Source organism: Balaenoptera physalus, assembly GCF_965194825.1.
Source record: "Balaenoptera physalus genome assembly, chromosome: 15".
In the NCBI taxonomy this organism is placed as follows: domain Eukaryota; kingdom Metazoa; phylum Chordata; class Mammalia; order Artiodactyla; family Balaenopteridae; genus Balaenoptera; species Balaenoptera physalus.
Genome location: NC_138894.1, coordinates 34,740,004 through 34,762,232, shown reverse-complemented (window position 1 = coordinate 34,762,232; position 22,229 = coordinate 34,740,004). Strand labels below are relative to the sequence as shown.

The window sequence follows — 22,229 nt, the reverse complement described above, 5'->3', positions numbered from 1 at the left end:
CCCCTCAGGACTGGGGAAAATAGAGATATCACCCTTAAAGGGTGCACATGAAATCTCATATACCCTGGGACACAGGGCCAAAGAAGTAATTTGATAGGAGCCTGGGCCAGACCTACCTGCTGGTCTTGGAGAGTCTCCTGGAGCGGCAGGGGTTGGGGGAGGGTGGCTGCGGCTCACCCTGGGGACATAGACACTGGTGGCAGACATATTGGGGAATACTGTTGGTGGATGACATATTGGCTCATTAGCTCCAAAACCCGGCCCCACCCAACAGCCTGCAGGCAACAGTGCTGGGACGCCTCAGGCCAAAGAACTAACTGGGTCAGGACACAGCTCCACCCATTAGCAGACAGGCTGCCTAAAGACAAAAAAGCTCACAGCTGCCTTTGGACTAGCCCCTAGACATGGCCCAGCCCACCAGAGGGCCAAGATCCAGCACCACCCACCAGTAGACAGGCACAGGACTCTCCCACCAGGAAGCCAGGCCACGCTTCTAGACCAGTCTCATTCACCAGGATGCAGGCACCAAAAGCAAGGAAACTATGATTCCTCAATGCAGAGCCTACCCTGGGACCAGCTGGGCCTTGGACTGGCCCACTAGCAGGCCAAGGAAACCTTCAGGACACTCCAGACCCTGTACCCAACTGTGTCAGGAACCGACACCACCCCCTCAACAATCTGAAATGAGCTCTGGGATCCCAGGACCCTGCAGCTGGACTCCAGGGACCAGCTCTGCCTGCCAGTAGACCAGCACTAACCCCATGATCTGGCTTCAACTACCAGTGGGTAGGCAATAACCCTAGGGTCTTCAGGACCCTGACTCCACCCACCAGTGAGCCAGCATTAGCCCCGGGGCCCCTAGCATTCTGCAACCAGCCACGTTGTGACCAGGCCCTGCTAAACAGCAGCCAGCAGCATCCACACAAGGCAGGACCTGGCAACCAACCAGACTAGGGGCCTACCAGACTGCCCACATAGTTAGCCCACCACAACAGAAGGCCCAAGTAGCCCTCTTAGGGTGAACCCCTAGAGCACACAGCTTGGGTAACGAGAGGGGAGTGCGCTGCTGAAATGCACAGGACGCCTCCTACAGAGGGCCACTTCTCCAAGGTTGAGAGATGTAACTTACCTACTACATACATAAAAATACAGATAGTAACTTATTGACAAAATGAGATGGCAGAGCAATATGTTTCAGATGAAGGAACAAGATAAAATCCCAGAAGAAGAACTAAGTCAAGTGGAAATAGGCAATCTACCCAAGAAATAGTTCAGAGTAATGATCATACAGATGATCAAAGAACTCAGGAGGAGAATGGATGCACAGAACGAGAAGTTATAAGTTTTAAGAAAAGAGTTAGAAAATATAAAGAACAACCAGAGATGAAGAATACAGTAACTGAAATGAAAAATACAGTGCAAGGAATCAAAGTAGACTAAAGGATTCAGAAGAATGGATCAGTGAGCTGGAAGACAGAGTAGTGGAAATCACTGCCACTGAACAGAAAAAAGATTTAAAAAAAAAAAGAAATGAGAACGGTTTAAAAGATCTCTGAGACAACATCAAGAGCACTAATATTCACACTACAGGGGTCCCAGAAGAAGAGAGAAAGAGCCCGGGAAAATATTTGAAGAGATAATAGCTGAAAACCTCCCTAACCTGGGAAAGGAAATAGTCATCCAAGTCCAGGAAGCGCAGAAAATCCCATACAGGATAACCCAAAGAGGAACACACCAAGACACGCTGTAATCAAAATGTCAAAAATTAAAGATACAGAGAATACTAAAAGCAGCAAGGGGAAAGCAACAAGTAACATACAAAGGAACTCCCATAAGACTGTCAGCTGACTTTTCAGCAGGCACTCTGCAGGTCGGAAGGGACTGGCATGATATATTTAAAGTGATGAAAGGGAAGAACCTACATCCAAGAATACTCTACTCAGCAAGGCTCTTGTTCAGATTTGACAGAGAAATCAAAAGCTGTATAGACAAGCAAAGGCTAAAAGAATTCAGCACCACTAAACCAGCTTTACAACAAATGTTAAAGCAACTTCTCCAGGTGCAAAAGAAAAGGCCACAACTAGATATAAGAAAATTATGGAACAAAAAAGCTCACCAGTAAACATACAGTAAAGGTAGGAAATCATTCACAAACAAAGCTAGCAGGAAGATTAAAAGACAAAAGTAGTAAAATCATCTGTATCCACGATAAGCAGTTAAGGGATACACAAAACAATTGGATGTAAAACATGACATAAAAAACAGTAATCATGAGGGGAGGAGAGTACACATGGAGGGTAATTTCAAATGCATTTGAAATTAAGACATCAGCAATTTAGAAGAATCACACATATATATACAGAGACTGCTATACAATAACCTCAAGGTAACCACAAGCCAAAAATCTGTAACAGATACACACATACACAAAAAAGGAATCCAAACATAACACTGAAGATAGTCATCAAATCACAAGAGAAGAGAACAAAAGAAGGGGGAGAAAAAGACCTACAGAAACAAATCCAAAACAATTAACAAAATGACAGTACGAACATACATATCGATAATTACCTGAAACGTAAACAGACTGAATGCTCCAACCAAAAGACACAAACTGGCTGAATGGATACAAGAACAAGACCCGTGTATTTGCTGCCTACAAGAGACTCACTACAGATCTAGAGACACATACAGACTAAAAGTGAGGGGATGGAAAAGGTAGTCCACACAAATGAAAATCGAAGGAAAGCCAGAGTAGCAATATTTATATTAGATGAAATCAACTTTAAAATAAAAACTGTCACAGGAGACAAGGACACTACAGAATGATCAAGGGATCAATCCAAGAAGAAGATATAACAACTGTAAATATATATGCACCCAACATAGGAGCACCTGAATACATAAGGCAAAATATTAATAGACATAAAAGGAGAAATCAACAGCAGCACAATAATAGTAAGGACTTTAACACCCGACTTACATCAATGGACAGATCATCCAGAGAGAAAATCAATAGGGAAACACAGGCCTTAAATAACACATTAGACCAAAGGGACTTAACTGATATTTATAGAGCATTCCACCCAAAAGCAGCAGAATACACATTCTTTTCAAGTGCACATGGAACATTCTCCAGGATAGATCACATGTTAGGCCACAAAACAAGCCTTGGTAAATTTAAGAAAACTGAAATCATATCAAGCTTCTTTTCCAACCACAAGTCTATGGAACTAGAAATCACCTACAAGAAAAAAAAACTGCAAAAAGCACAGACACGTGGAGGCTAAACAATATGCTACTAAACAACCAATGGATCACTGAAGAAATCAAAGAGGAAATCAAAAACTACCTAGAGACAAATGAAAACGAAAGCACGATGATCCAAGACCTATGGGACGCAGAAAAAGCAGTTCTAAGAGGGAAGTTTATAGTGATACAGGCTTACCTCAGGAAACAAGAAAAATCTCAAATTAACAACCTAAACTTACATCTAAAGCAAGTAGAGAAAGAAGAATAAATAAAAACCAAAGTTAGTAGAAGGAAAGAAATCATAAATATCAGAGCAGAAATAAATGAAATAGAGACTAAAAAAACAATAGGAAAGATCAATGAAACTAAAAGCTGGCTCTTTGAAAATATAAACAAAATTGATAAACCTTTAGGAAGACTCATCAAGAAAAAAAGGGAGAGGGCCCCAATCAATAAAATCAGAAATGAAAAAGGAGAAGTTACAACCGACACCACAGAAATACTAAGGATCATAAGAGACTACTATGAGCAACTACATGCCAATAAAACGGACAGCCTAGAAGGAACTGATGAATTCTTAGAAAGGTACAACCTCCCAAGACTGAATCAGGAAGACACAGAAAATATGAACAGACCAATTACCAGAACTGAAATTGAATCAGCAATTTAAAAATTCCCAACAAAGAAAAGTCCAGGACCAAATGGCTTCACAGGTGAATTCTACCAAACATTGAGAAGAGTTAACACCCATCCTTCTGAAACCCTTCCAAAAGTTTGCAGAGGAAAGAAAACTTCTGAACTCATTCTAGGAGGCCACCATCACTCTGATTCCAAAACCAGACAAAGATATTACACAAAAGAAAACTACAGACCAATACCACTGATGAACATAGATGCAAAAATCCTCAACAAAATACCAGCAAACCGAATCCACTAATAAATTAAAAGGATCATACACCATGATCACGTGGGATTCATCCCAGGGATGCAAGGATTTTTCAATATCTGCAAATCAATCAGTGTGATACACCGCATTAACAAACTGAAGAATAAAAACCATACGATCAGGCTTCCCTGGTGGCACCATGGTTAAGAATCCACCTGCCATTGCAGGGGACATGGATTCGAGCCCTGGTCCCGGAAGATCCCACATGCCGTGAAGCAACTAAGCCCATGTGCCACAACTGCTGAGCCTGTGCTCTAGAGCCTGTGAGCCACAACTACTGAGCCCGCGTGCTACAACTACTGAAGCCTGTGCGCCTAGAGCCTGTGCCCCGCAACAAAGAGAAGCCACCGCAATGAGAAGCCCGCACACCGCAACAAAGAGTAGCCCCCGCTCGTTGCAACTAGAGAAAGCCCGCACACAGTAATGAAGACCCAACACAGCCAAAAATAAATAAATAAAATAAATTTATTAAAAAAAAAAACCATATGATCATCTCAATAGATGCAGAAAAAGCTTTTGACAAATTTCAACACACGTTTATGATAAAAACTCTCTAGAAAGTGGGCACAGAGAGAACATACCTCAACACAATAAAGGCCATATATGACAAACCCACAGCTAACATTATACTCAATGGTGAAAAGCTGAAAGCATTTCGCCTAAGATCAGGAACAAGACAAGGATGTCCACTCTCGCCACTTTTTTTTAACATAGTTTTGAAGGTCCTAGTCACAGCAAGCAGAGAAGAAAAAGAAATAAAACGAATCCAAATTGGAAAAGAAGAAGTAAAACTGTCAGTTTTTACAGATGACATGATACTATAAAATCCTAAAGCTGCTACCAGAAAACTACTAGAGCTCATCAGTGAATTCGCTAAAGTTTCAGCATATGAAATTAATACACAGAAATCTGCTGCATTTCTACATACTAACAACGAAAGCTAAGAAAGACAAATTAAGCAAACAATCCCATTCACCATTTAGAACTAATAAACGAGTTCAGCATCGTTGCAGGATAAAAGTTAAATATTAAAAAAATCAATTGTATTATGATATACTTGCAATTAACAAACTGAAAATGAAATTAAGAAAACCATTCTGGGGGAATTCTCTGGCAGTCCAGTGGTTAGGACTCTGCAATTCCACTGCAAGAGGGCATAAGTTAGATCCCTGGTTGGGGAACTAAGATCCCTCAAGTCAAGCAGCACAGCCAAAAACAAAAAGAAAAGCAAAAGGAAACCATTCTGTTCACAACAGCCTCAAAAAAATTAAAATATTAATGTAAATTTAACATAAGAAGAGAAAAACTTCTACTCTGAAAGCTACAAAAAATGACTGCAAGAAATTAAAGAATATCTAAATAAATATCTAAATCAATAAATATCTATCTAAATCAAACATCCCAAGTCCACGGACTTACTGTTAAGAAAGCAATTCTCACCAAAGTGATCACAGATTCAACACAATCCCTATCAGAATCCTAGCTGATTTCTTAGTAGAAATTTTGCAAGCATATGGAATTGTCAAGGACCCAGAATAGCCAAGACAATCATGAAAAATAAGGTAATGTTGGAGGACTCATACTTCCCAATTTTAACTCACAGAATGGGAGAATATATCAAAATCAAAATTTTGATAAGAATGTGTATCTAGAATACATAGAACTCTTAAAACTCAGTAAAAAAGAGAAATAGCCCAAATAAAAACCAGGCCAGGATCTGAATACGCATTTCTCCAAGGATAACACACAACTGGCCAATAAGCACACAGAAAGATGTTCAACATCATAATCATGAGGCAAATGCAAATCAAAAGCAAAATGAGATACAAATTCACATCCACTAGAATAGATCCAATGACAAAGTCAGATAATAAGTGTTGGTGAGTTTGTAGAGAAATTGAAATCCTCATACATTGCTACTGGGAATGTAAAATGGTGCAGCCACTTTGGCAAACAGTCTGACAACTCCTCAGATGATGAAATATAGTTATCACATGATCTAGGAATTCCATTCCTGGGTACATACCCAAGACAAATGAAAACATACTGTCCATATAAAAACCTGTACATGAATAGAAAAGCATTTATATTTTATAAATATAAAATCATTATTTTATAAAAGCATTATTCATAGTAGCCAAAAGGTGGAAACAACCAAATGTCCATCAACAAACAGATAAACAAACTGTGATACATACATACGATGAAATATTATTGAGCCATTAGAAGGAATAAAATAATGATACAAGCCCTAACTTGGATGAACCCAAAAACATCATGCTGAGTTAAAAGAAGCCAGTCACAAAAGTCCACACATTAAATGATTCCATTTAATTTGTATTAAGGTCTAGAATAGGAAAATTTATAATAGAGACAAAGTAGATCAGTGGTTGACTTAGGGCTTGGGGGGAGGTGGGTGATGAGGAAATAGAGGGGTGATAGCTAAGGGGTATAGGGTTTCTTTCTGAGGTGATACAAATGTTCTAAAGTCAACTGTGTTGATGGTTGCACATATCTGTGAATAGGGTAAAAATCATTAAATGGTACACTTTAAGTGGGAGAATTATATATGTGCATTACATATTAAAAAAGCTGTTTGAAAAAAAAATGTTCTATGAGCATTTGAAAGGTTGTTTTTTAAAAGCATACAAACATTTATACACATCAACCTCATTATTTCCAGATGTTTCTCTAACTCTGCTTTTTTTGTTGTTTTTAATTTCATTTCTATGGTCTGTCATGGGCTAAGTATGTGTGTTCAAGCTCTCTAGTGTTCTGTATTATCCATTTCTCCTTGAGGGTCCTCTAGGGCAGCGGTCCCCAACCTTTTTGCCACCAGGGACCGGTGTCATGGAAGACAATTTTTCCACAGACGGGGGTGGGGGGTGGGGGATGGTTCAGGCGGTAACGTGAGGAATGGGGAGCGATAGGGAGCTGCAGATGAAGTTTCTCTCGCTCGCCCGCCCGCCGCTCACCTCCTCTGTGCGGCCTGGGCTAGAGTATGCTTCTGCAGGTTATAGTTCCATCTTTCTGTTCCAAGCTATGTCTCCTAGACTACCCACTGCAGAGTTGCAATGTTGTTTTTTCATCTTACACATTCTTTTTTGTGTGTGATAAACACAGAAGATTCAATTTACCATCTTAACCAATTTTTAAGCATACAGTTCAGCAGTGTTAAGTATGTTCACACTGTTGCACAACAGATCTCTAGAACATCTTCATCTTGCAACACTGAAACTCTATACCCAATAAACATGAACTCCCCCTCCTTTCTCTCCCCAGCCGTTGGCAGCCACTTTTCTACTTTGTTTCTATGATTTTCACTATTTCAGATACTTCATGTAGGTGGAATATACAGTGCTTATCTTTTTGTGACTGGCTTATTTCACTCAGCACAAGGTCCTGGAGATTCACCTATGTTATAGCATGTGACAGGATTTTCTTCTTTTAAGGCTGCATAACATTCTATTGTATATATATCACATTATATTTATCCATTCATCTGCTGATGGACGTGTCTTGATTATTGTGAGTAATGCTGCAATGAACATGGGTGTGCAGATATCTCTGAGATCCTGCTTTGAATTCCTTTGGATATACACCCAGAAGTGGGATTGCTGTATCATATCGTCATTCTCTTTTTAATTTTTTAGGAACCTCCATACTGTTTTCCGTAATGGCTGTGCCATTTTATATTTCCACCAGCAGTGCACAAGGGATCCAATTTCTCTGCATCCTTGCCAACAATTGTTATTTTCTGTTCTTTTGATACTACCCATCCTAATAGGTGTGCAGTAGTATCTCATTGTGGTTTTGATTTGCATTTCTTTGATGATTAGTGATATTAAGCATCTTTTCATATACTTGTTGGCCATTCATATATACTCCCTGGAGAATTGTCTATTCGAGCCCTTTACCCATTTCTAAATTGGGTTTCTTTGTTGTTGACTTTTAGAAGTTCCATATATAATCTGGATATTGATCACTTATCATGATTTGCAAATATTTTCTCCTATTCCATAGGTTGTCTTTTAACTCTGTTGATTGTGTCCTTTGAAGCAGAGTTTTAAATTCTGATATAGTATAATTTATTTATTTTTGCTTTTGTTGCCTATACTGTTGGTGTCATATCCACGAAATCATTGCCAAATCCAATGTCGTGAAGCTTTCCCCCCATGTTTTCTTCTAAGAGTTTTATAATTTTAGCTCTTCTGTTTGGATCTTTGATCCATTTTGAGTTAATTTTGTATATGGTAAAAGGTAATGGTCCAAATTAATTCTTCTGCATGTGGATATCCAGTTTTCCAACACCATTTGTTGAAGAGACTATTCTTTTCCCACTGTGTAGTCTCGGTGGCCTTATGGAAAATCATCCATCTAATACATTCTTAGAAAGCAGCTGTTAGCAGCTGCACGAGGACTATTTTCAAAATACAGTATCGCTAGATTAGCTTCTTGACTCCTTTCTTTTCTTTTCTTTTTTTTTCACACACACACACTGTATTTTATTTTTACAAGAGATAAATAGACTGACACCAAGCATTGTACATGGATGACCACAACAAAAGCAACAATGATTGCAATTACCAAACATGAAACACACTCATACTATGTCACAGTATTGACATTCAGTCCAGTAATCCTCCACTGTAACAGCTCCTTTACTTTGCAGTGAAAATTGATTTGTATATTCTTTGCCTCTGAGTCCTTGTGGGATTTTTTTTTTTTAATTCAGACAGAAAGTCACAAAAATTATACTCATCCTCATCAGTTCACTCAGTCCCATGTAATTAATCTTTTTTTCCATCTTGATCTTTTGTTAGCACTTTTATGAGTTCATCAGTTTTTCATTAGAGTTCTGAAAATGCTTATTCATTCAGTTCAGCAGTACAGTCAGTTACCAGAAACCTGTACTTGTCAGAGTCTTTTCCATGAATTTCTTGAAGATGAAACCCTTTTACAGGAACATATTTGCAAAAGCATCAGAGTACACCCAGAACTGTCTGTAAATGACAAAAGACTTAAAAATGACCGCAGTTAAAGATTTGATGAAAGTTCATAATAATGCAGTTGACAAGAAAATGAGTTATTTCTGAGATATACATTTTAAAGTAATAACTAGGATTATTACTTATAACATTATACCAGAACATATAAGATGTTTAGAAATTTCATGTAATGTCTGAAACATTTATATTAACATATTTCCATACAAATAACCCAATGAAAGTTTAGTATTAGTTGTTTTGTTTGTTTCTTTGTTTTATACTGCAGGTTCTTATTAGGCATCAATTTTATACACATCAGTGTATACATGTCAATCCCAATCGCCCAATTCAGCACACCACCATCCCCACCCCACCGCAGTTTTCCCCCCTTGGTGTCCATATGTCCATTCTTGACATCTGTGTCTCAACTTCTGCCCTTCAAACCGGCTCATCTGTACCATTTTTCTAGGTTCCACATACATGCATTAATATACGATATTTGTTTTTCTCTTTCTGACTTACTTCACTCTGTATGACAGTCTCTAGATCCATCCACTTCTCAACAAATGACTCAATTTCGTTCCTTTTTATGGCTGAGTAATATTCCATTGTATATATGTACCACAACTTCTTTATCCATTCGTCTGTTGATGGGCATTTAGGTTTCTTCCATGACCTGGCTATTGTAAATAGTGCTGCAATGAATATTCGGGTGCATGTGTCTTTTTGAATTACGGTTTTCTCTGGGTATATGCCCAGGAGTGGGATTGCTGGGTCGTATGGTAATTCTATTTTTAGTTTTTTAAGGAACCTCCATATTGTTCTCCATAATGGCTGTATCAATTTACATTCCCACCAACAGTGCAAGAGGGTTCCCTTTTCTCCACACCCTCGCCAGCATTTGTTGTTTGTAGATTTTCTGATGATGCCCATTCTAACAGGAGTGAGGTGATGCCTCATTGTAGTTTTGATTTGCATTTCTCTAATAATTAGTGATGTTGAGCATCTTTTCATGTGCTTCGTGGCTGTCTGTATGTCTTCTTTGGAGAAATGTCTATTTAGGTCTTCTGCCCATTTATGGATTGGGGTGTTTGTTTCTTTAATATTGAGCTGAATGAGCTGTTTATATATTTTGGAGATTAATCCTTTGTCCATTGATTCGTTGGCAAATATTTTCTCCCATTCTGAGGGTTGTCTTTTCGTCTTGTTTATGGATTCCTTTGCTGTGCAAAAGCTTTGAAGTTTCATTAGGTCCCATTTGTTTATTTTTGTTTTTATTTCCATTACTCTAGGAGGTGGATCAAAAAAGATCTTGCTGTGATTTATGTCAAAGAGTGTTCTTCCTATGTTTTCCTCTAAGAGTTTTATAGTGTCCAGTCTTATATTTAGGTCTCTAATCCATTTTGAGTTTATTTTTGTGTATGGTGTTAGGGAGTATTCTAATTTCATTCTTTTACATGTAGCTGTCCAGTTTTCCCAGCACCACTTATTGAAGAGACTGTCTTTTCCCCATTGTATATCTTTGCCTCCTTTGTCATAGATTAGTTGACCATAAGTGCTTGGGTTAATCTCTGGGCTTTCTATCTTGTTCCATTGATCTATGTTTCTGTTTTTGTGCCAGTACCATATTGTCTTGATTACTGTAGCTTTGTAGTATAGTCTGAAGTCAGGGAGTCTGATTCCTCCAGCTCCATTTTTTTCCCTCAAGACTGCTTTGGCTATTCGGGGTCTTTTGTGTCTCCATACAAATTTTAAGATGATTTGTTCTAGCTCCGTAAAAAAGGCCATTGGTAATTTGATAGGGATTGCATTGAATCTGTAGATTGCTTTGGGTAGTATACTCATTTTCACAATGTTGATTCTTCCAATCCAAGAACATGGTATATCTCTCCATCTGTTGGTGTCATCTTTAATTTCTTTCATCAGTGTCTTATAGTTTTCTGCATACAGGTCTTTTGTCTCCCTAGGTAGGTTTATTCCTAGGTATTTTATTCTTTTTGTTGCAATGGTAATTGGGAGTGTTTCCGTAATTTCTCTTTCAGATTTTTCATTAGTGTATAGGAATGCAAGAGATTTCTGTGCATTAATTTTGTATCCTGCAACTTTACCATATTCATTAATTAGCTCTAGCAGTTTTCTGGTGGCAGTTTTAGGATTCTCTATGTATAGTATCATGTCATCCGCAAACAGTGACAGTTTTACTTCTTCTATTCCAATTTGTATTCCTTTTATTTCTTTTTCTTCTCTGATTGCCGTGGCTAGGACTTCCAGAACTATGTTGAATAATAGTGGTGAGAGTGGACATCCTTGTCTCGTTCCTGATCTTAGAGGAAATGCTTTCAGTTTTTCACCATTGAGAATGATGTTTGCTGTGGGTTTGTCATATATGGCCTTTATTATGTTGAGGTAGGTTCCCTCTATGCCCACTTTCTGGAGAGTTTTTATCATAAATGGGTGTTGAATTTTGTCAAAAGCTTTTTCTGCATCTATTGAGATGATCATATGGTTTTTATTCTTCAATTTGTTAATATGGTGTATCACATTGATTGATTTGCGTATATTGAAGAATCCTTGCATCCCTGGGAGAAATCCCACTTGATCGTGGTGTATGATCCTTTTAATGTGTTGTTGGATTCTGTTTGCTAGTATTTTGTTGAGGATTTTTGCATCTGTATTCATCAGTGATATTGGTCTGTAATTTTCTTTTTTTGTAGTGTCTTTTTCTGGTTTTGGTATCAGGGTGATGGTGGCCTCATAGAATGGGTTTGGGAGTGTTCCTTCCTCTGCAATTTTTTGGAAGAGTCTGAGAAGGATAGGTGTTAGCTCTTCTCTAAATGTTTGATCGAATTCACCTGTGAAGCCATCTGGTCCTGGACTTTTGTTTGTTGGAAGATTTTTAATCACAGTTTCAATTTCATTACTTGTGATTGGTCTGTTCATATTTTCTGTTTCTTCCTGGCTCAGTCTTGGAAGGTTATACCTTTCTAAAAATTTTTCCATTTCTTCCAGGTTGTCCATTTTATTGGCATAAAGTTGCTTGTAGTAGTCTCTTAGGATGCTTTGTATTTCTGCAGTGTCTGTTGTAACTTCTCCTTTTTCATTTCTGATTTCATTGATTTGAGTCCTCTCCCTCTTTTTCTTGATGAGTCTGGCTAATGGCTTATCAATTTTGTTTATCTTCTCAAAGAACCAACTTTTAGTTTTATTGATCTTTGCTATTGTTTTCTTTGTTTCTATTTCATTTATTTCTGCTCTGATCTTTATGATTTCTTTCCTTCTGTAACTTTGGGTTTTGTTTGTTCTTCTTTCTCTAGTTTCTTTAGGTGTAAGGTTAGATTGTTTACTTGAGATTTTTCTTGTTTCTTTAAGTAGGCTTGTATAGCTATAAACTTCCCTCTTAGAACTGCTTTTGCTGCATCCCATAGGTTTTGGGTCGTCGTGTTTTCATTGTCATTTGTCTCTAGGTATTTTTTTATTTCCTCTTTGATTTCTTCAGTGATCTCTTGGTTATTTAGTAACGTATTGTTTAGCCTCCATGTGTTTGTCTTTTTTACGTTTTTTTCCCTGTAATTCATTTCTAATCTCATAGCGTTGTGGTCAGAAAAGATGCTTGATATGATTTCAATTTTCTTAAATTTACTGAGGCTTGATTTGTGACCCAAAATGTGATCTATCCTGGAGAATGTTCCGTGCGCACTTGAGAAGAACGTGTCATCTGCTGTTTTTGGATGGAATGTCCTATATATATCAATTAAATCTATCTGGTCTATTGTGTCATTTAAAGCTTCTGTTTCCTTATTTATTTTCATTTTGGATGATCTGTCCATTGGTGTAAGTGAGGTGTTAAAGTCCCCCACTATGATTGTGTTACTGTCAATTTCCTCTTTTATAGCTGTTAGCAGTTGCCTTATGTATTGCGGTGCTCCTATGTTGGGTGCATATATAATTATAATTGTTATATCTTCTTCTTGGATTGATCCCTTGATCATTATGTAGTGTCCTTCCTTGTCTCTTGTAACATTCTTTATTTTAAAGTCTATTTTATCTGATATGAGTATAGCTACTCCAGCTTTCTTTTGATTTCCATTTTCATGGAATATCTTCTTCCATCCCCTCACTTTCAGTCTGTATGTGTCCCTAGGTCTAAAGTGGGTCTCTTGTAGACAGCATATATATGGGTCTTGTTTTTGTATCCATTCAGCCAGTCTATGTCTTTTGGTTGGGGCATTTAATCCATTCACGTTTAAGGTAATTATCGATATGTATGTTCCTATGACCATTTTCTTAATTGTTTTGGGTTTGTTTTTGTAGGTCCTTTTCTTCTCTTGTGTTTCCCACTTAGAGAAGTTCCTTTAGCATTTGTTGTAGAGCTGGTTTGGTGGTGCTGAATTCTCTTAGCTTTTGCTTGTCTTTTACAGATCTTTTTGATTTCTCCATCAAATCTAAATGAGATCCTTGCCGGGTAGAGTAATCTTGGTTGTAGGTTCTTCCCTTTCATCACTTTCAGTATACCATGCCACCCCCTTCTGGCTTGCAGAGTTTCTGCTGAGAAATCAGCTGTTAACCTTATGGGAGTTCCCTTGTATGTTATTTGTCGTTTTTCCCTTGCTGCTGTCAATAATTTTTCTTTGTCTTTAATTTTTGCCACTTTGATTACTATGTGTCTCGGTGTGTTTCTCCTTGGGTTTATCCTGTATGGGACTCTCTGCGCTTCCTGGACTTGGGTGGCTATTTCCTTTCCCATGTTAGGGAAGTTTTCGACTATAATCTCTTCAAATATTTTCTCTGGTCCTTTCTCTCTCTCTCTTCTCCTTCTGGGACCCCTATAATGCGAATGTTGTTGCGTTTAATGTTGTCCCAGAGGTCTCTTAGGCTGTCTTCATTTCTTTTCATTCTTTTTTCTTTATTCTGCTCTGCAGCAATGAATTCCACCATTCTGTCTTCCAGGTCACTTATCCGTTCTTCTGCCTCAGTTATTCTGCTATTGATTCCTTCTAGTGTAGTTTTCATTTCAGTTATTGTCTTGGTCATCTCTGTTTGTTCTTTAATTCTTCTAGGTCTTTGTTAATCATTTCTTGCATCTTCTCGATCTTTGCCTCCATTCTTATTCCGAGGTCCTGGATCATCTTCACTATCATTATTCTGAATTCTTTTTCTGGAAGGTTGCCTATCTCCACTTCATTTAGTTGTTTTTCTGGGGTTTTTTCTTGTTCCTTCATCTGGTACATAGCCCTCTGCCTTTTCATCTTGTCTATCTTTCTGTAACTGTGGTTTTTGGTCCACAGGCTGCAGGATTGTAGTTTTTCTTGCTTCTGCTGTCTGCCCTCTGGTGGTTGAGGCTATCTAAGAGGCTTGATAGGAGGCTCTGGTGGTGCGTAGAGCCGACTGTTGCTGTGGCAGTCAGAGCTCAGTAAAACTTTAATCCACTTGACTGTTGATGGGTGGGGCTGGGTTCCCTCCCTGTTGGTTGTTTTGCCTGAGGCAACCCAACACTGGAGCCTACCTGGGCTCTTTGGTGGGGTTAATGGCAGACTCTGGGAGGGCTCACGCCAAGGAGCACTTCCCAGAACCTCCGCTGCCAGTGTCCTTGTCCCCACGGTGAAACAGAGCCACCCCCCGCCTCTGCAGGAGACCCCCCAACACCAGCAGGTAGGTCTGGTTCAGTCTCCCCCAGGGTCACTGCTCCTTCCCCTGGGTCCCCATGCGCGCACTACTTTGTGTGTGCCCTCCAAGAGTGGAGTCTCTGTTTCCCCCAGTCCTGTCGAAGTCCCGCAATCAATTCCCACTAGGCTTCAAAGTCTGATTCTCTAGGAATTCCTCCTCCCATTGCTGGACCCCCAGGTTGGGAAGCCTGACGTGGGGCTCAGAACCTTCACTCCAGTGGGTGGATTTCTGTGGTATAAGTGTTCACCAGTCTGTGAGTCACCCACCCAGCAGTTATGGGATTTGATTTTACTCTGATTGAGCCCCTCCTACCGTCTCACTGTGCCTTCTCCTCTGTCCTTGGACGTGGGGTATCCTCCTTGGTGAAGTCCAGGGTCTTCCTGTCAATGATTGTCCAGCAGCCAGTTGTGATTCTGGTGCTCTCGCAAGAGGGAGTGAGAGCACGTCCTTCTACTCCGCCATCTTGGTTAATCCTCCCTCCTTTCTTTTCTTATCTGGATACTGTTCTATATTCCTCTAAGACATAAAGTTTGACAGCTAGGTAGTAACGGCTTGTGTCCTATACACTTTTCTTTTATGTTATTAGAAAAAGGGGGCCATGGGTAAACATAAATAGATTTGATCTTGGGTCTTTTTTATTGTAATTTTTAAAAAGTTTGTATTGAGATTCTTTCTGTCTTTGTCACAGTCATCTGGAATGCCTTAAGCTTTCCCTCCCCTGTTTCAGTGTTGAGACATGATACTTCACTTCTAATACTATCAGCCTTGGGTATTTAATTGTCATTTTGTTTCTAAATTGCCAGTGTCTTTTCCCAGAAGTAACAATTATCTTACAAATAAATACATACATCCACACAGACAAAGAAGCACTGAAGTGATATGCATAAGAAAGCAAAAAATAAAAAGACGGAACTCTGTTTAAATTGTGAGACTATAGTCTCATCAGAATTAAGTGGAAACACGTAGACACAGGCGTTTGCGTGTGCATGCTCTCTCTCTCTCACACCCCCTGCCCCACTCCCCATTACCTGCAATATCTATTTGCAAGGATTTCTTCTCTTCGGACCAGGCTTCCTTAGGAACTGTCCTCTTACTGTGGACCTCCTCTTTCTGTTTAATGGCTTTAGTGTCTGGTAGATTATCAATCTTCGTGTCTTGTAGTTGAGCTGACTGCTCTGAAGCAGCAGCAGCACTGGAACCTAAGAGAGGGAAATCAAGATTCAGACAGGAAGCTGACAAAAATTATTTTAAAATACCTCTCAAGCATCTACTAGTGTGAGAAGAGAGTTACACTGGATAAACAGTGAGATGGATGCAGGACAGGAATAAAGACGCAGACGTAGAGAACAGACGTGAGGACACGGGGAGGGGGAAGGGTAAGCTGGGACGAAGTGAGAGAGTGGCATGGACTCATATACTACCAAATGTAAAATAGATAGTTAGTGGGAAGCAGCCGCATAGCACAGGGAGATCAGCTCAGTGCGGTGTGACCACCTAGAGGGGTGGGATAGGGAGGGTGGGAGGGAGACGAAAGAGGGAGGAGATATGGGGATATATGTATATGTATAGCTGATTCACTTTGTTATAAAGCAGAAACTAAGACACCATTGTCAAGCAATTATACTCCAATAAAGATGTTTAAAACAAAACAAAAAAAAACTGAGATGGAAAGAGAAAAGCATTTTGGGCAAAGGTGAATACATATGAAAAAAATGGAATCAGGAAAGCAACTGAACATCTAAGAAACAGTGCAAGTATATAATTTATTAGATTATAGAATTTGTAAGGAAAAGAGAAAAATTAGCATTTGAAAGGTTCTTTGGGAGCCCATTCTACTGTTCTGAAAGACTAGGCTTAAAAAGTTTAGTTTTCATTCTTTTTCTTTAATAAATGTATTTATTTATTTGGTTGCATTGGGTGCTCATTGCTGCGCGCGGGCTTTCTGTAGTTGCGGCGAGCGGGGCTACTCTTCATTGTGGTGCGCGGGCTTCTCATTGCGGTGGCTTCTCTTGTTGCAGAGCACAGGAGGGCTCGAACCCGTGTCCCCTGCATTGGCAGGCGGATTCTTAACCATTGCACCACCGGCGAAGTCCTAGTTTTTATTTTCAAGGGCAATGAAAACTTTCTGATGAGGAGATTAACATGATCAAGACTTTTTCTGAAGCATTCGTTTAAAAACAGCAAAAAAGCGGGTAAATTTTCGAATACAATATTGCCCAGAATACAATATAACTTCTGAAAAAGAAGCAATACACAAAAAAAGAGAAGTGGCTAATTATACTCCAAACTATGTTTTTATTTATACTTGTGGCAGACTACCAGCTGTCCTCTGAAATCCATTTTCCTTTTCCCCTAAAATAGAACCTGACTTAGCTGGGCATACCATAATAGAGATTACATTTCCCAGCCTCCCTGGCAACATAGGTTGGTGTGACCGTGTCAATAAGTCTGGCCAATAGGATGGAAGGGGAATGGTACATTTAACTTTTGAGAAGTATTTAAAGGAAGAAATACACTTTTTTCTTTTTCCCTTTTTTTCCTTTCTGCTGGCTGGAATACGTGTCTGATAACTACAGCATGAGAATGGAGGCTAAAATGTTGAAGCAACAGGAGAGAAAGAGCTTTGTTCCCTGATACTCTTTTCTGTCTTAAAGCTTTAAGCCAATGTCATTTTGTTTTTGTTTTCATCTCTCAGAGCCAAAACTATCCTAAACTAAACACACTTTTACAGACATTTTTAATCAGCACAGTCCTACCGAAGTAAATTAACTGGGTAGGTAGTTAGGAAGTAAACAAGCTAAATTCCTGAAGAACAAAGGCCTATGTAAAACAATTTTATTAGAGAGTTAGCATCTCATGGCAACAAATATTTTTATCAGTAGAGTTTTAAAACTTGTGTGACTTGTGTTTAGAGACCACATTGTACTAAAAACACTTAAACTCTAGAATCATACTCAGGGAAGCAAGTTAAAAGATGCTTAAACTATAAAAGTCAAATGAGGACACTGAACTTCGAGAACTGAGGTTTCCCACCTCTCATTTCAAACTCTCTCATGCTAATATGCTGATAAGAGTGTGGAGGGTACAACACACTTGTACTCTTAAGGTTCATTCTCCTCTTCTCTTTTTGTTAAATACATGTAATTGAACTTGTTTAAATGCATGTATGACACAATGCCAATGTACGCCAAAATTACTTATCATAGTTAAAGACATTTCATCGTAATCTATTCATCTGACTTATTTATGCTATCTTAAAGTTTCTTGTTTCTTGTTTGTTTGTTTTTTTTTGGCTGCGTTGGGTCTTCGTTGCTATGTGTGGGCTTTCTCTAGTTGCGGCAAGCCGCGGCTACTCTTCCTTGCGGTGCGCGGGCTTCTCATTGCAGTGGCTTCTCTTGTTGCGGAGCATGGGCTCTAGGCTCGCGGGCTTCAGCAGTCGTGGCATGCGGGCTCAGTAGTTGTGGTGCATGGACTTAGCTGCTCCACGACATGTGGGATCTTCCTGGACCAGGGCTTGAACCCGTGTCCCCTGCGATGGCAGGCAGATTCTTAACCACTGCGCCACCACGGAGGCCCCTCTTGTTTCCTGTTCTTGTTCTATGTTATTTTGCTTATTTTATATACTCAACAATAATTTGGAAGACAGATATCTAGTTTTAAAATTCTTTTCGAGTTTTATTTTTTGGTAGCTTTTTTCCATTGTGGTAAAATATACATAAAAGTTACCATTTCAAACATTTTTAAGCATACAAGTTAAGGCATTAAGTATATTCACATTGTTGTGCAACCATCACACCATCCATCTCCAGAATTAACTCATTTTCCCAAATGGAAACTCTGTACCTATTAAACAATAACTCCCTTTCCTCCTCCTCCAACCCTTTTGTGACTGGCTTGTATTACTTAGCACAATGCCTTCAAAGTCCATCCACAGTGTAGCATGTGTCAGAAATTCACTCCTTTTTAAGGCTGAATAATATTCTATTGTATGTATATATCACATTGTATTGATCCATTCATCAGGTGGTAGACATCTGGATTGTTCTCACCCTTTGGCTATTGTTAATAATGCTGCTATGAACCTGGGTGTTCAAAATCTGTTCAAATCCCTGCTTTCGATTCTTTTGGGTATATACTTAGAAGAAGAATTGCTAGATCATATAGTAATTCTATGTTTCATTTTTTGAGGAACCACTACACTGTTTTCCACGGTGGCTCTACCATTTTACATTCCCATCAGCAATACACAAGAGTTCCAATTTCACCATATCCCTGCCAACCCTTGCTCTTTTTTATTTCATAAAAGCCATCCTAATGGGTATGAAGTGGTATCTCTTTGTAGTTTTTATTTACATTTCCTTCATGACTAATGATGTAAAACATCTTTTCACGTTCTCTTTGGCCATCTGTATCTTTCCTGGAGAAATGGCTCTTCAGATTCTGTACTCATTTAAAAATTAGATTGCTTTTTGCTGTTGTTGAACTGTAAGAGTTCTTCATATATTATGGATAGTCATCTCTCATCAGATATATGAATTGCACATGTTTTTCCCAATTCTGTGTGCAACCTTTTTACTATGTTGATGGTGTTTTGTTTTTTGGTGCACACAAGTTTTAAATTTTAATCAAGTCAAATTTATTTTTTATGAAAACTTCTTTAACCTATCTGATCACCAAGTCATGAATAAAATGACACCTCTTTAGTCAAAAAGACAAGAAACACAATTGTTTTTTCTTTTCATGCCTTTCATTCCAAAATTAACTTTTGGCATTTTTTTTTCCACCTTGTAACTAAATTTGCTGTTTAGATGAGTGTTGTGTCAAACTGACTTCAAAGTTCACCACTGATCACTTTCAGCATTGCTTCATTTCTCTGTAATGACTTCTTCATTTTGATTCATCTCTTCAGCTGGGTGAGTCTTCAAGTGAATTTTTCAAGAAGGTACAGAGGTTGAATATACTTTCTAGCTGCTGTGTACTTGTGAAAATGTCTTTTCATTGTCATAGTGCTTAATGAAAATGCACTGGGTCCATAAATCCTTGAATTATATAATTTTCCCAATAAATACAGATTTGGTTCCATTATTTTTACATTTAGTATTTTAAATAAGCCTGATATCAGACTAAATTTTCTTCTCTTAACTTTTTTTTTTTAATTGTATATTTATGGGATTTTCTTCTATTTATTTTAACTCAAAAATCTTTTTCTGATATGTGTCTCAGTCTCTGATTTTTCCCTGGATTTTTATGGCAACTTTCAATCTGCATACAGTGTTCCCCTTTTCAGGAGGAGGATGTTTTATTCAATTAAGTGTTTGAATATTACTTTCTTCCTCAGCTACAGATATAATTCTTGGTTTGGTTTACTTAGCTATGTTTCTTATGTCTCTCATCATCTTTCACAGCATTTTCATTTTCTTCTTCTTTTTCCTCTGTAATTTTGCAGACTCTCAGATTTGTCCTCATCACTAATTTAACTTCCTTCATGTTAATTCCACCCTTTTTGCCTGCAAAATGTATTTTAAATCTGTTACCAAATCTTTACAGTTTTAGGCAGTCTTTTCCTTCATATGTTCATTCCTGCCCACACCCCCCCCAACACACACACTTTTTTTTCTAAATTGAGACAAAACATGAAATTCACCAATTAAGGGTTCCGCCGCGGAGACACGTGAAGGTCGGTGAGTTGGTGCGGAGTTTGTCTCGGCACGCGTGGCCGCGCTGGGATGGCGTCCTCCTCGTCTTCCTCCGCAGCGGGTTTGGGCTCGGTCGACCCGCAGCTGCAGCATTTCATCGAGGTAGAGACTCAGAAGAAGTGCTTCCAGCAGCTGGTGCACCAGATGACGGAACTTTGTTGGGAAATGTGCATGGACAAGCCTGGGCCAAAGTTGGACAGTCGGGCTGAGGCCTGTTTTGTGAACTGCGTTGAGCGCTTCATTGATACAAGCCAATTCATCTTGAATCGACTGGAACAGACCCAGAAATCCAAGCCAGTCTTCTCAGAAAGCCTTTCTGACTGACCTGATTATTACCTCTCTGGAAAAGGAAGGTAGTTCAAGAAATGAAGAGCAGTTGATGGGATGGTTGAAGAAAAGGCTGTGGGGGGATCGGCTCCCACCTTTGTCACTCTTGGGACATCCTGTCATCTGAGAATGAACAAAGACCAATTTTTGTGTGTGGGGGTGGTTTGAGGGTCAAATGTGTTTGGGGTTGTGTTTTTTAATGCTAATCTTGGGAAAACAATTGACAGATGAATGGAAAACTCTACTAGGTGTATGTTACTGTATGTGGGACGATGCTTTCCTCATAGTCCCATTAACTGCTTCCTATAATTTTAATAGTGGAACTGCTCTATAATTTGATATGTGGGACCACATAGGTAATAATCTGTTATTTGTGTGGATTCCTTTCAGATTTCTGGAGAGATCGATATACATCTTTGTGTCTCTCAGAAAGGGCAGCAGTGGGGGAAAGAGTAATTTGGTACTTGACTGTAGGCCTCCTTATCTAGTGTTTGATTATCTGTGCTAGAAAAAAAATGTATGGAGTATTCATACAGTACATTTCACCTTTCTAGATTATCTCCCTCCCTTATACTGTGATTCACTTAAATATCTATATATAAAGTACAGTCTTGAGCTAGTACAGGTAGCCTGAGAGTCTAGAGGCCTTTAGTTAAAGGAATCTAGCCAGCGAACATAATTCTCATACTAAACTGCCACAAGGAAGAAGTTAACTTACCCTGTATGTCAGGGTCCAAAAAAATTTAAAGATGTGCCTAAATGAAAAAATAAGTTATAAAGATTTAGGCCAGTCAAAAACTAACAGCAGGGCTTCCCTGGTGGCGCAGTGGTTGGGGGTCTGCCTGCCAGTGCGGGGGACGCGGGTTCGGGCCCTGGTCTGGGAGGATCCCACGTGCCGCGGAGCAGCTGGGCCCGTGGGCCACAGCTACTGAGTCTGCGCGTCTGGAGCCTGTGCTCCGCAGCAAGAGGGGCCGCGATGGTGAGAGGCCCGCGCACCGTGGTGAAGATTGGCCCCCGCTTGCCGCAAATGGAGAAAGCCCTCGCACAGAAACGAGGACCCAACACAGCCATAAATAAATAAATAAATAAATTTAAAAAAAGAAAAACAAAAAAAAAAAAACAAAAAAAAACTAACAGCAGTTTCAGGTAGAGGTGCATGCCTAATGTAAACCAGCATACTTTCCATTTACTGCGTTCTTTTAATCACTGAAATAAAAACTTCTACAAGATTCAAAAAAAAAAAAATTCACCAATTAAAGTAAGTGTACAATTCACTAGTTCTTAGTATTTTCACCACCAATATTGTTATCTAATTCCAGAACATTTTTGTCACGCCCCCCACAAAGAAATCTTGTA

General features: G+C 39.1%; 1 long non-coding RNA gene and 1 pseudogene across 5 annotated transcripts in view; both read left to right on the top strand.

The window, feature by feature from the left end:
- LOC309643390 overlaps nucleotides 1-22,229 on the top strand; it is a 2,123,356-nt gene that overhangs the window by 42,809 nt on the left and 2,058,318 nt on the right. The window lies entirely within an intron of this gene.
- On the top strand, nucleotides 17,755-21,976 carry LOC309643377 (mitochondrial import inner membrane translocase subunit Tim8 A pseudogene; annotated as a pseudogene). The gene has a single exon. The product of its transcript is annotated as a mitochondrial import inner membrane translocase subunit Tim8 A pseudogene (transcript).